Consider the following 11,291-nt stretch of genomic DNA (forward strand, 5'->3'; position numbering starts at 1 on the left):
TTAGGTGCAAAGCACTTGGAGGCTGCCTGGTTTGAGTCTGATTCTGCATTCCAGTTGGGAAAAGCAAAGCATTATGCCTTCCTCATTCAGTATTACCCAAAAAAACACACCAAAAAAACCTGATGAGTCCACACCCACCCACTCTTTTGGCAGAACAAGATGATATCTGCAGGCATGGAAGATGCTGCTGAGTAGACAAAGCCTACCAGATTACAGTCAAATGGATCTAGTTTGTTTGTCTGTTTGTTTGTTTGTTTGTCTGTCTGTCTGTCTGTCTGTTTACTTACCAGGTGCCTTTAGAATATATTCAGCTTTATTGGTTTGGCAGAACTGGATGAAATTTGCAGGCTTGCTAGCCCATTCTGAGAGAATGACTCTCAAGGATAGCAGCAGTGACAAGGACAGCCTGGGGGAGGAAAGGATTTACTTTATCTCTCTTACTATTTTGTGGGCAATTTGTTTAAAATAACATACATGAGAGAAGTGCCCCCTAGGTAAGAAACCTGCCCATTTACAGACAAATCAGTCAGGGGGGACTAGGGTTATACTAGGTGCCTTTAAAATTGATTTATTGGAGAGTGAACTAAAGGAGATTGGTTTCCTTCCCTGTGGTTTTCTGGACACTGATTTTATTATAAAAATAGCATTCGCCCTTAGGAAACTTACCTGGATCATTTCAAAAGGCATGGGGCGGGGACTCAGGACATATTGTGAAGGGGAAGGGAGACAGGCAGTAGCAGGTGGTGGGGCAGGTGAGGCTGCATTGTTGACCTACCTTTCCAATGCTACACTTACTTAGAGGGAGGCAGGGAGTGGGAACTCAGTGCAGTGCAAATGCAGCAGCAGAGCCAATCCAACAGTCCTGACATTGCACCCACAGTGAGCTCCCGCTGCCAATGACTTGCATACTTACTCAGAAGCAAGTTCAACTGTATTCAGTAGGGCTTACTCCCAAGCTAAGTATAGGTATCATATTACAATCCTAAATGACTACATGTGATTAATACTAATAGACCTACTCAGGAAATACATTTGTCAAAACAAAATATACCAGTTCTTGAAGACTATCATTACTGGTGTATGTTAATTTAGTATTTGCCTGTAGAACAAAAGTTCAAAGCTTAAACTGTTCTTTAAAAGCTGTCCAAAAATGTGTTTCTCCGGGCCCAAGGCAATTTTAAACCATCTAAAGCTAAGCAGAAAGCAGCTCACAAAACTTCTTTAAAGAAGCTCCTTCCAGGTAGATTCACCAAGGAGGAAAAGCTACTGGAATAGATGGGTGTGGTCTGAAAGCAGATGAGATTTCCTATGGGAAAGTTGTGATCGGGGGAGGGGAAAAAATTATTCAGTATTTTCTCACATCAAGAATATGAGAACTTTCTTTCTTTGGTATATTAAACTCTGGATGAAGCAACTAGACCATTCTTATAACACTGCCTGCAAAAACAGCAACATTTCTCCCCAATCTTTCCATACAACTGTCAAGACGGAGCCTAGATTAAATGGAACCTCAGGCAAAGAGTGTGTGTAGTGCGCCTTCAATTTGTTTAACATCTGAATACTTTGCTTTTTATTGCATCTGTGGCCCGTTTCATAACTTCAGTGCAGAAACTGTAGGCAGGTGATACATTTGCATGCACAACTCTGTAAATCGGTTCATGCTATAGATCAGGCATGGCCAAACTTGGCCCTCCAGCTGTTTTGGGATTACAACTCCCATCGTCCCTGACCACTGGTCCTGTTAGCTAGGGATGATGGGAGTTGTAGTCCCAAAACAGCTGGAGGACCAAGTTTGGCCATGCCTGCTATAGATGAACTGTTTGAATAGGTTGTTCCAGCTGTCGATGAGTACAGTAGATAGACATTTCAAAAATGACGGCAGCCTCTCCAAGTCCAGCAACCTAGGTGGCCACCTGGGTTACCTGCTTTGCAGAAATGTGTATTATTAGGAGAAATTTGCACAAAAGTGCTGATGAACTTTCTTTAGGACTTAAAAAAATAATAATAATAAACCCAAACATGTGGAAATGTGGAGAACTGAGCACTTGAAAAATGAGAAATGAATAGAAACTGAAACAGACATCTGGTTTAAGAAAGTTCGAGCTTTATAGAGCGTTACTGTTAATATACATGACTATCCAATCATTTCTACCCTTCATAATATTACATTCAGATATATTTATCGTCACTACGGATTTGTTCTTTATACCTGGCTACTTATTAACCTGTCAAATCACGATAAAACATCAACTCGGCCCTATAAGGGCCCCCATTGCTAGTATCACGTCCATAACTTGAGGTTGCACCACACGTTCCCTTTTCCAAGGCCTCTGGTGAATGGGTTAATGACATCTTACCCATGCTTATAGCATAACTGGTTTTCCTGGCGGCTTTTTTTTTTTTTCATTGTTAAATTTCAAATAATAATAAAAACTGTGAATAAAACTAAACATAGATTTCCATTCAACCCAGTAAGCTTTGTTTAGGGATGAAGGCACTTTTCAGAAGGCAAGGCAAGCTCCACAAGGCAAGCTTTACACACACACACACACACACACACACACACAAAAGCAAAGCCAAAATTAACCTCACCCTGCTTCCAGGTGCCGGTGCAGACAGATTTTCATGAATTCCTAACTAGCAAATAATTGTGCTCTTCTCAGTGGATAACTATTAAGCAACCACTCCCAGCCATTTATCATTTGCTTTTGATTTATACCCATGAAAATAGACAAACAGTCCTGCTCCTTCTGAATGTACTGCCTTTGGAAACAGTAACCAGGATGCAGCTGTTGATGAAAAAGGTATTTGTCTACCACAGTCCACAAATCTCGTTCATAGAAGCCTCTCCCCGCCCCCAACCCCACTCTCTTTGGTTTCATTTTGGTTGCACTGCCAGCTTGTTAAGTTCTCATTTTAAGGTTCCTTACCTACTAGAGTAAGGTTAAAGAGAATAGTTAAAGCTATGGTTTTCCCAGTAGTGATGTATGGAAGTGAGAGCTGGACCATAAAGAAGGGTGATCGCCGAAGAATTGATGCTTTTGAATTATGGTGCTGGAGGAGACTCTTGAGAGTCCCATGGACTGCAATAAGATCAAACCTATCCATTCTTAAGGAAATCAGCCCTGAATGCTCACTGGAAGGACAGATCCTGAAGCTGAGGCTCCAATACTTTGGCCACCTCATGAGAAGAGAAGACTCCCTGGAAAAGACCCTGATGTTGGGAAAGATGGAGGCAAAAGGAGAAGGGGACGACAGAGGACAAGATGGTTGGGTAGTGTTCTCGAAGCTACCAGCATGAGTTTGACCAAACTACGGGAGGCAGTGGAAGACAGGAGTGCCTGGCGTGCTCTGGTCCATGGGGTCACGAAGAGTCGGACACGACTAAACGACTAAACAACAACAACCTACCAGAGTAGTGTGTGAGAATTTGGAAGCATAGGAGCCAACTCCTAGGGGGCGAGGAGCCCCCAAAGATGATGGGCATTGCCATTCAAAAGGTGTGTGTGCCACGTCATGTGGGGCAGAGCTTACCTGCCCCCCCATTTTTTATTCAAGTTGACACCCCTGTTTAGAAAAGAGCAAGTCCACAGCAGAGGGATTATTTTTGTCTTTTCAGTCAAAGAAATTTGATTGGAAAGGTTTTCTTACAGGCTTACAAATATACATGGCTGTATTCAATGGAGGCTCTGCACCAGCGGAAAATACTTTGACTACGTCAAGGCAAGCCACCCAATTTTCACCGTGTCCTCCTACCTGCAGCTGATCTACATGCCATTCCTGAACCAGAGTTCAACTGCGACTCAAGGAGTAATATCACAATATAGCCTTAATATAGCCAGGCATTTTTACTACACATTTCATTACACTAACTGAAGGGTGGTGAAAAAATTCTCATGGCAAGTTGGTACAGATGACCAGTCTAACCTAGACTGACAGAACTACAGCCCAGGTTATTTTGTTCAGGGGCAGTCCAAAATATTTTGCTGCATGAGGCAGAGCAGCAAATTCCTCCCTGCCTTAAAACTTGCAATCATGGGGCTTATCACTCAAGTCTCCTATAGCAATTCTGATACCCGAGGCAGAAAACTCCACAAGCGACTCTCTCCCCACCTGCTTGACAGTAAAAATACAATAATAATAAAATAAGTAACAAAAGGTGATCTCCAATGTTAGTCATTCTCTGAGTAGACCCGTCAAAATCCATAGCCTTCTTAAAACAATTCATTTCAATGGGCTTACTCTAGAGTCTTAGTGGACTATCACCCTAACAATTTAAATAAAAAATAAATTAACTAACTAACTAACTAACTAACTAATTAACTAACTAACTAATGAGGTTCTTGGACAAGAAAGGGATTTTGCACTAGCCAGTGGTGGTGGTTGTTGTTTACCTTTCCTTTCTATTTTCTATAAATCATCTACACACTCCCATTTCATTGAGGGTCTTGGCCACTTCCAGTCATTATGAAATAATAAACCTCTCTTGAACTTTCATATGTTTTTATAACTTGTGGAACGAATGTATGACACAAAAAATGTTCTTGGGCAGTTAACTGGTGGGCCTTTGAACTCCTGCCTTGCTAGTGGTCAGTTCACATGTGCTCAAGGATTTATTTCCATCCTGCCAGTTCACCTTAAGCAAAGGGGGGATTCCAAGTACTGTTTGTTTAGAAAGCCATATCTTTGCAGAGATCAGTATGCACCGAAAGCAAAACCTGCAGATAGGAAACAGAGACTTAAGCAATTTTCAATGGAAAGGAGAAAGGTAGGCAGAGCACTCCCCAGTCATCAATGTGAGCTGCAAAAGCTGCACCCATTGTAAAATGGCCAGATCTTCAGCACTGCCAGACACAAAGAACTGTCTCAAAATATCAGGTGAAGGAAGGGGTTAAGACCTGGTCCAACTTGAGTTCTTTGCAAGAATTAGTAGCTTTGGATTGGGGTATGATTCTTCTCCCCTATCAAAAGTTGCAGGAGCAACGCAATGTCAGCATGGAAGCATACCTGCCTTCACATTGTTTGTGTGCAGCAAAGTCTGTTTTTGCTCAGGGAAAGGTGTCCCTTAATGAATTGGGACAACTTGATTGAAATCAGCCTCTGGAGAGAGGATGCAGCGCAATTCATGCATTTGCCAGAGGTGCAAATTTTATCCCATCCAGTCCAGGGCCCAAACTTGGCCCTCCAGCTGTTTTGGGACTACAAACCCCATCACCCCTGGCCACTGGTCCTCTTAGCTAGGGATGATGGGAGTTGTAGTCCCAAGTTTGGCCATCACTTCTCTAAGTGATAAGATCAATGCTTTTTTTCCTGGGGGTACGCAGGGGTACGCATACCCCTAAACATTTTGTGAATCTTTGTACTGCTGTCCATTTACTGTATTTATTTTTCCTGATTTGAAGTATAAAATGTGGTTTTCTTGAGTCAAAAATGAGAGTACTCCAAAACAATATTTTTTTAAGAAAAAAAGCACTGGATAAGATAATTGAGGAAGTAGCCAATATATTTGTAGGTCTTTCTGTGGCCAATCGTTTATTGTCTTCTTATTTAAATTTTAAAGTTAGCCCCCGGGTTTGGTTATAGGAGGCTAAGCTTTTTATCTTTCCTTATCTGAGAAAAGCATTTGTGCCTGGAGTCAACTCAGTGCAGGGAAACAACCAGTGCTCCCCTCCTCTAGAAAAATATGTGCCGATACTCACCATGAAGTTGTTACAGTAAGTGCCACACTTTTTATCAGCCCCCACAAAGTGGTGTTGGTACTGCGTACCCAAGCACCGGAAACAACCAACGGTGGCTGGTGCTGGTTAGGACTGGTAGGGCGGAAAGCAGGGAGGCTGACAGTAGGGGGAGCTAGAGCCAATGACAGGCTGAACAAACTATTTCTGCTTTTGTCCCTATCCTCCTCCTTGCCAGAAACAACTCTGAACTTCAGAAGGAGGTAGCTAACAGCAAGGATTACCTCTTCCCCCCCTTGGACAGGTTTCAAGGATGATGGCAGGCAGGTGAGCTTGTAGGAACTGAATTAAGTTGGTGGGGCAATGTCCCACTGGGAACAATCCTCAACTCTGGGACTGTCTTCCCCTTCTCTTCTTCTCTAGCTCTTCCTAAGGATTAGATCAGACAGATGCTTTTCTATTTCACATGAAATGGCAATGCAGGTACAGGGGTACCTCAGGTTAAGTACTTAATTCGTTCTGGAGTTCTGTTCTTAACCTGAAACCATTCTTAACCTGAAGCACCACTTTAGCTAATGGGGCCTCCTGCTGCTACCGAACCACCGGAGCACGATTTCTGTTCTCATCCTGAAACAAAGTTCTTAACCCGAAGTACTATTTCTTGGTGAGCGGAGTCTGTAACCTGAAGCGTATGTAACCTGAAGCGTATGTAACCCGAGGTACCACTGTATTTGTTAGCAATCTTGTTTATTTGCATCTCTTTCTATTCAACCATTTATAGCTGTTTCTTAGTGACTTAAATAGATGACTTGGTGTTACTTTTGTCTTCAATGGCCACATTAAAACTCATAGCATTGAGATAGACTTGAATAATTTTGTGAGCTTATATAATGCTATTATTATTTTTATTAATCGTCTTCTATGCAATTGTCTCAAGGGAATGCACATCAAAAACATAAAAATATCAGTTTAAAACATATACAAACCCAAGACACTTTTTAAAGTGTATTCAGTCATTTACAAAAAGTACAGATAGTGGACGCCCATTGTATCGCAACAAGAATGCTATTCCACAGAGCAGAGCCAGCCACACTAAGAACAACAACAACCCTGGTCTGTGTTGCTATGGAGTGGCCTTCTGAGATCTTTGAAACTTGGAACTTTTCTACAGACTGCAGTGATCTACTGGGTATATAATAGGCAAGGCAGTCTCTCAAGTAAGCTGGTCCTGAGCTGTATAGGGCCTGTGTCTTAGTACTAACAACCTGAACTTGGCCCAGTAATGTTGCACAGAAATATAAACAGATCATCAGTGCAATTATATTTATTAAAAGTTTAGCATTGGTCAACCCCTGAATCATACCTATGTGGAATTTTTTCTGCATATAGGTCTGGCTAAACCTGCATAGCACCCTTTTTTGGATTGCAACCTATAGGATTATGCACCCACCCAAACACACATACTTATGCTAAACCAGCGAGGGAGAACCACAGGCAAGTATTATGGACGCGATCTTCCTAATATGATTCCCAGGGGATAGTGCATTTGGTTTAACTGGACCACAGAACTTAGATTTAAGACTGTTTAGGGGTAATTCCCATACCTATTTTAAGACGGTGGTTGTCTGATGAAATCAACATTAAGCAGTTTCCCAGGAGATTTTGGCATGGTGAACAAGGCTTGTGGTTGAGCAAATCACTTGCCACATCCTTCAGAAGGCAGCTGTGAAGATTTGTCAGAGCAGCCCAAACACTGGATCACTGCACCCAATATTGATCATTTAAAAAACAAGGCAAATGGTGTTATTCTCTCCAGAAGTAACCTGCATCATGGGTTTTTTTTAAGTGTCAGAATCAGCATGGATTGCACCAGAGAGGGGGGGTGCCCCCAAAACAAGGAGCTTCCCCCCATAGTTGGACTCCTGCCATTAATATATAGTGTTCTTTTTCTTTCAGAGTTCTTAACATGTGGGACACAACTCAACCACCTAGAAATATACTTTGCGCCTTTTGTGCAAACCCCCCTCCCCCAGTTTGTTGGTGCCACCAGTGTGAATCATGCCTGGAGTTTTCTTGGCAGGGATACTGGAGTGGCTTGCCGGTTCCTGCTCCAGGTGGATCACGTTTAGTCAAAACTCTACACTATGACCTGTCCGTCTTGGGTGGCCCTGCACGGCATAGCTCATAGCTTCTCTGAGTTATTCAAGCCCTTTTGCCACGGCAAGGCAGTGATCCATGAAGGAATACTTTGGCCACCTCATGAGAAGAGAAGACTCCCTGGAAAAGACCCTGATGTTGGGAAAGATGGAGGGCACAAGGAGAAGGGGATGACAGAGGACGAGATGGTTGGACAGTGTTCTCGAAGCTACCAGCATGAGTCTGACCAAACTGCGGGAGGCGGTGGAAGACAGGAGTGCCGGGCGTGCTCTGATCCATGGGGTCACGAAGAGTCGGACACGACTAAATGACTAAACAACAGTGTGAATCATAGGTCAGCAAATAGACATCAAAGTGATGAAAGTAGCCCACTTTCACATTTATTCCAATTTAGCAAGAGTCATGGGTGCATGGAAGCTGGTGTGCATGTGCCTGCCCTGCTAGATTGGAAACTGAACATGGGAAAAGGTGGCCTACGTGTAACTCCTGGCATCTAATGGCCTAATCCAGCACATACAGCTATGGCACCCATTAGAGATCCTGGAACTATATGCATCCAGGAGTTCGCTGTTGTCAGCTTTGATATCTTCAGCAATAGGGGGGGGGGGGGTAAGAAGGGGATTGGACTAGATGACCCCCAGAGCTCTTTCCAAGTTGCAATTCTTTGATTTTGTAATACTAAGTTCACGCCAAAGGAAGCAATTAGAATAGTAAGGCAGCAATGATGACATGATCTGGCAGGCAGATGCACACAGGCCACATCACCTCCACCACTCACCACTTTGGGTACAAATTTCAGAACTGCGGCTGGTATCTTGAGGATGCCTTTGAGAGAGATGACTAGAACTACTTTGGGTTTATTGTGAAAATATCATTTATGAATGTTCTGCAATTCACAGTTGAGAAGCGTTGTTTATTTCTTTTTATAATTTAAATTGAAAATATTTTAATAGTATCTTAGTTTCTGATAGATATCGAATGTCCAATTAAAATCAAAGCTAATAAGAGTTCCCAAATACAGTGGTACCTCGGGTTACAAACACTTCGCGTTACAGACTCTCCTAACCCGGAAGTAGTACCTTGGGTTAAGAACTTTACCACAGGATGAGAACAGAAATTGTGCGGTGGCGGCGCAGTGGCAGTGGGAGGCCCCATTAGCTAAAGTGGTACCTCAGGTTAAGAACAGACCTCCGGAATGAATTAAGTTCGTAACCAGAGGTACCACTGTAGTGGGGGTGGGAAGGAATCGGTAATAAACATTTTATGTTCTGTAAAAATTAGGGTAATTGTGGCCAAAAATTGAGGGGGTGCTGAAAGGGTACAAGTTGCAGGTTGAGGTTTTTTTAAAAATCCAGAAATTATTAATATTATTATTAATAACAGCCCAGAGGAATTATTAAAATGTAGGAAATATTTCTGCATTAAAGCTAAGATTTTATTGTGGGAAAGCATACAGGTCATTTTTTAAAATGTTTAAGAACTCTGAAAAAGCATTCTGCTGCTTTTGGCTTTTTCCTACCAGACCTTCACATTGCATGCACTGCATTAGAGATTTTATTTGCCTCAATATTATATGATGACCTCATATTGTAATCAGTAATCTTTCCCCAAAATCTAGCAGTGTTTTTCTGCATCGCAACTTCCCATTTGGACTTTTTTTTTTTAATTAAAAGAAATGGATTTACGGTCCATTTCATCCAAATAGTTCAGGGCAGGCAACTATTTGCTAACTTTTCTACCATATCCCAACTTTGCACCATTTCTAGCACTCACTCGCATGCCGCACAATTTTAGATGGGAGTGTATCTGATAGCCGGTTTGTTTTATATATAAAACCCTTGCTCTGACATCAAGACAGATTTTGTTGTTGCTGCTCCAAGGCTGCAGTTTTAAAGAAACATTCCAAATATTTTAGACCTACTGTCAAGGTAGGAAAGCTACAAAGAACCAAAACGGATAAACTTGGTTGAAATCTAAAATCATCTCTGTTCTGTCCGTAGCACAACTATGCTGCTGCTGCTTCCAAGATATAAATTTGTTAATTTCCCTGTTATTAGAAAGAATTTGAACACACTCCAGTCCCCCAGAAATGCTGACCAAGAGAACTGGAGGTCGGTGCTTTCGCAATAAAGAACACTGGTCAATATACAAGTGAAGAAAAATGGAACCAGATGTGAGTAATCGGACCACAGAAATTGCATTTACCCAGAAGTGCTATTTTAAAGCACGCTACATGTTGATCTTCTGTTTTTGTGGTGTAACACATTCTTGGCACCCAAAGAGAGGTTCAGTACGTTAGGCTAGCCTCTTTTTTTTTTTTTTTTTTTGAAAAAATAAAGCTAATCTATCAAGATTTGCTGAGGTGGCAGAGATTTCAAGAAATCAAATGTGGAGTGGACCAAGTTTCTCCTGGTGAACTTGAAATCTATCTATATAATTTCCTTTTTTGTCCAGCTGCTGGTAATCATCATGGTTTTTTTCAACTAAGGCTCCTTTAACTTTGTCACAAACTCCCCATTTCCAGAAAACAAAGGCAGGTTCAGATGCTCCTCTGTGCAAGTCGTCCTCAGCTGTGTGAGTTATCCGTTTGAATGACTGATTCATACAAGATCTCTGAATTCATCACCCTGAGTTACTAAAACGTTAATGCAGTGTGCAAGAAATTAAAATCATTTAGGGTTCTTGTTTTATTAACGCACCCTCAGCCCCCCCAAAGCTTTGGCAAACGTGAATACAAAGCATGGATGCAAAGAAGGAAAGAGCTCGTGAAAACTAGAAAGGCATCTTATAGAATTGTGGAGTCCAACCTCCACAGATCTTCTAGCCAAGCCCTTTGTTGGCTCGTCACAGCAGTGGCCCATGTGGTAAGCCACTATCCTAGCACTGGTGTTATTGCAGCTTACCTGGACAGACCTGCAATGGAGTGATGGCAAGACAGAGCTGCATGGACGCATCTGAACAGGAAATCCAGACAGTGCACCCAAGGAGCCATGAGCTTGTGCCACCACCCAGCCCCTTTCAGGTAAGACAGCAGTGTTGGGTGGCTCCACCACTTTGTCCCACCACACAGGCTGCTACTGCTTCTTACCCTCTGAAATCAATGCTGTCACTGCAGGAGCAAACACATCCCTCCAGGCCTACTCCAGTTACAACATACACACAGAAACGGCCAAGGACATGTTTGTGCCTTCTGATGCTGCCTTGATGGATCCATCACCTCCAGCTTTACCAATCTTAGTTACAGCCTCTTAACTGCTATCAAAGATCTGGCAACTTGACTGGACCATCAGTAGCAGACTCCTTTGTATGAATGTAATCTCTCAACAGCTTTCAACGGCATGACCATTGGTGGACTTGTTGGCATTCAACAGCAACATCCCAATGTCCCAAATCCTTTCTGTAATTTAGTCTTATCCTAAGGAGAGATCGGGCCGTAGGTGGAGCTGTGGGTTAAACCAC

The sequence above is a fragment of the Podarcis gaigeae genome (assembly GCF_964106915.1).
Source record: "Podarcis gaigeae genome assembly, chromosome: 2".
NCBI lineage: Eukaryota > Metazoa > Chordata > Lepidosauria > Squamata > Lacertidae > Podarcis > Podarcis gaigeae.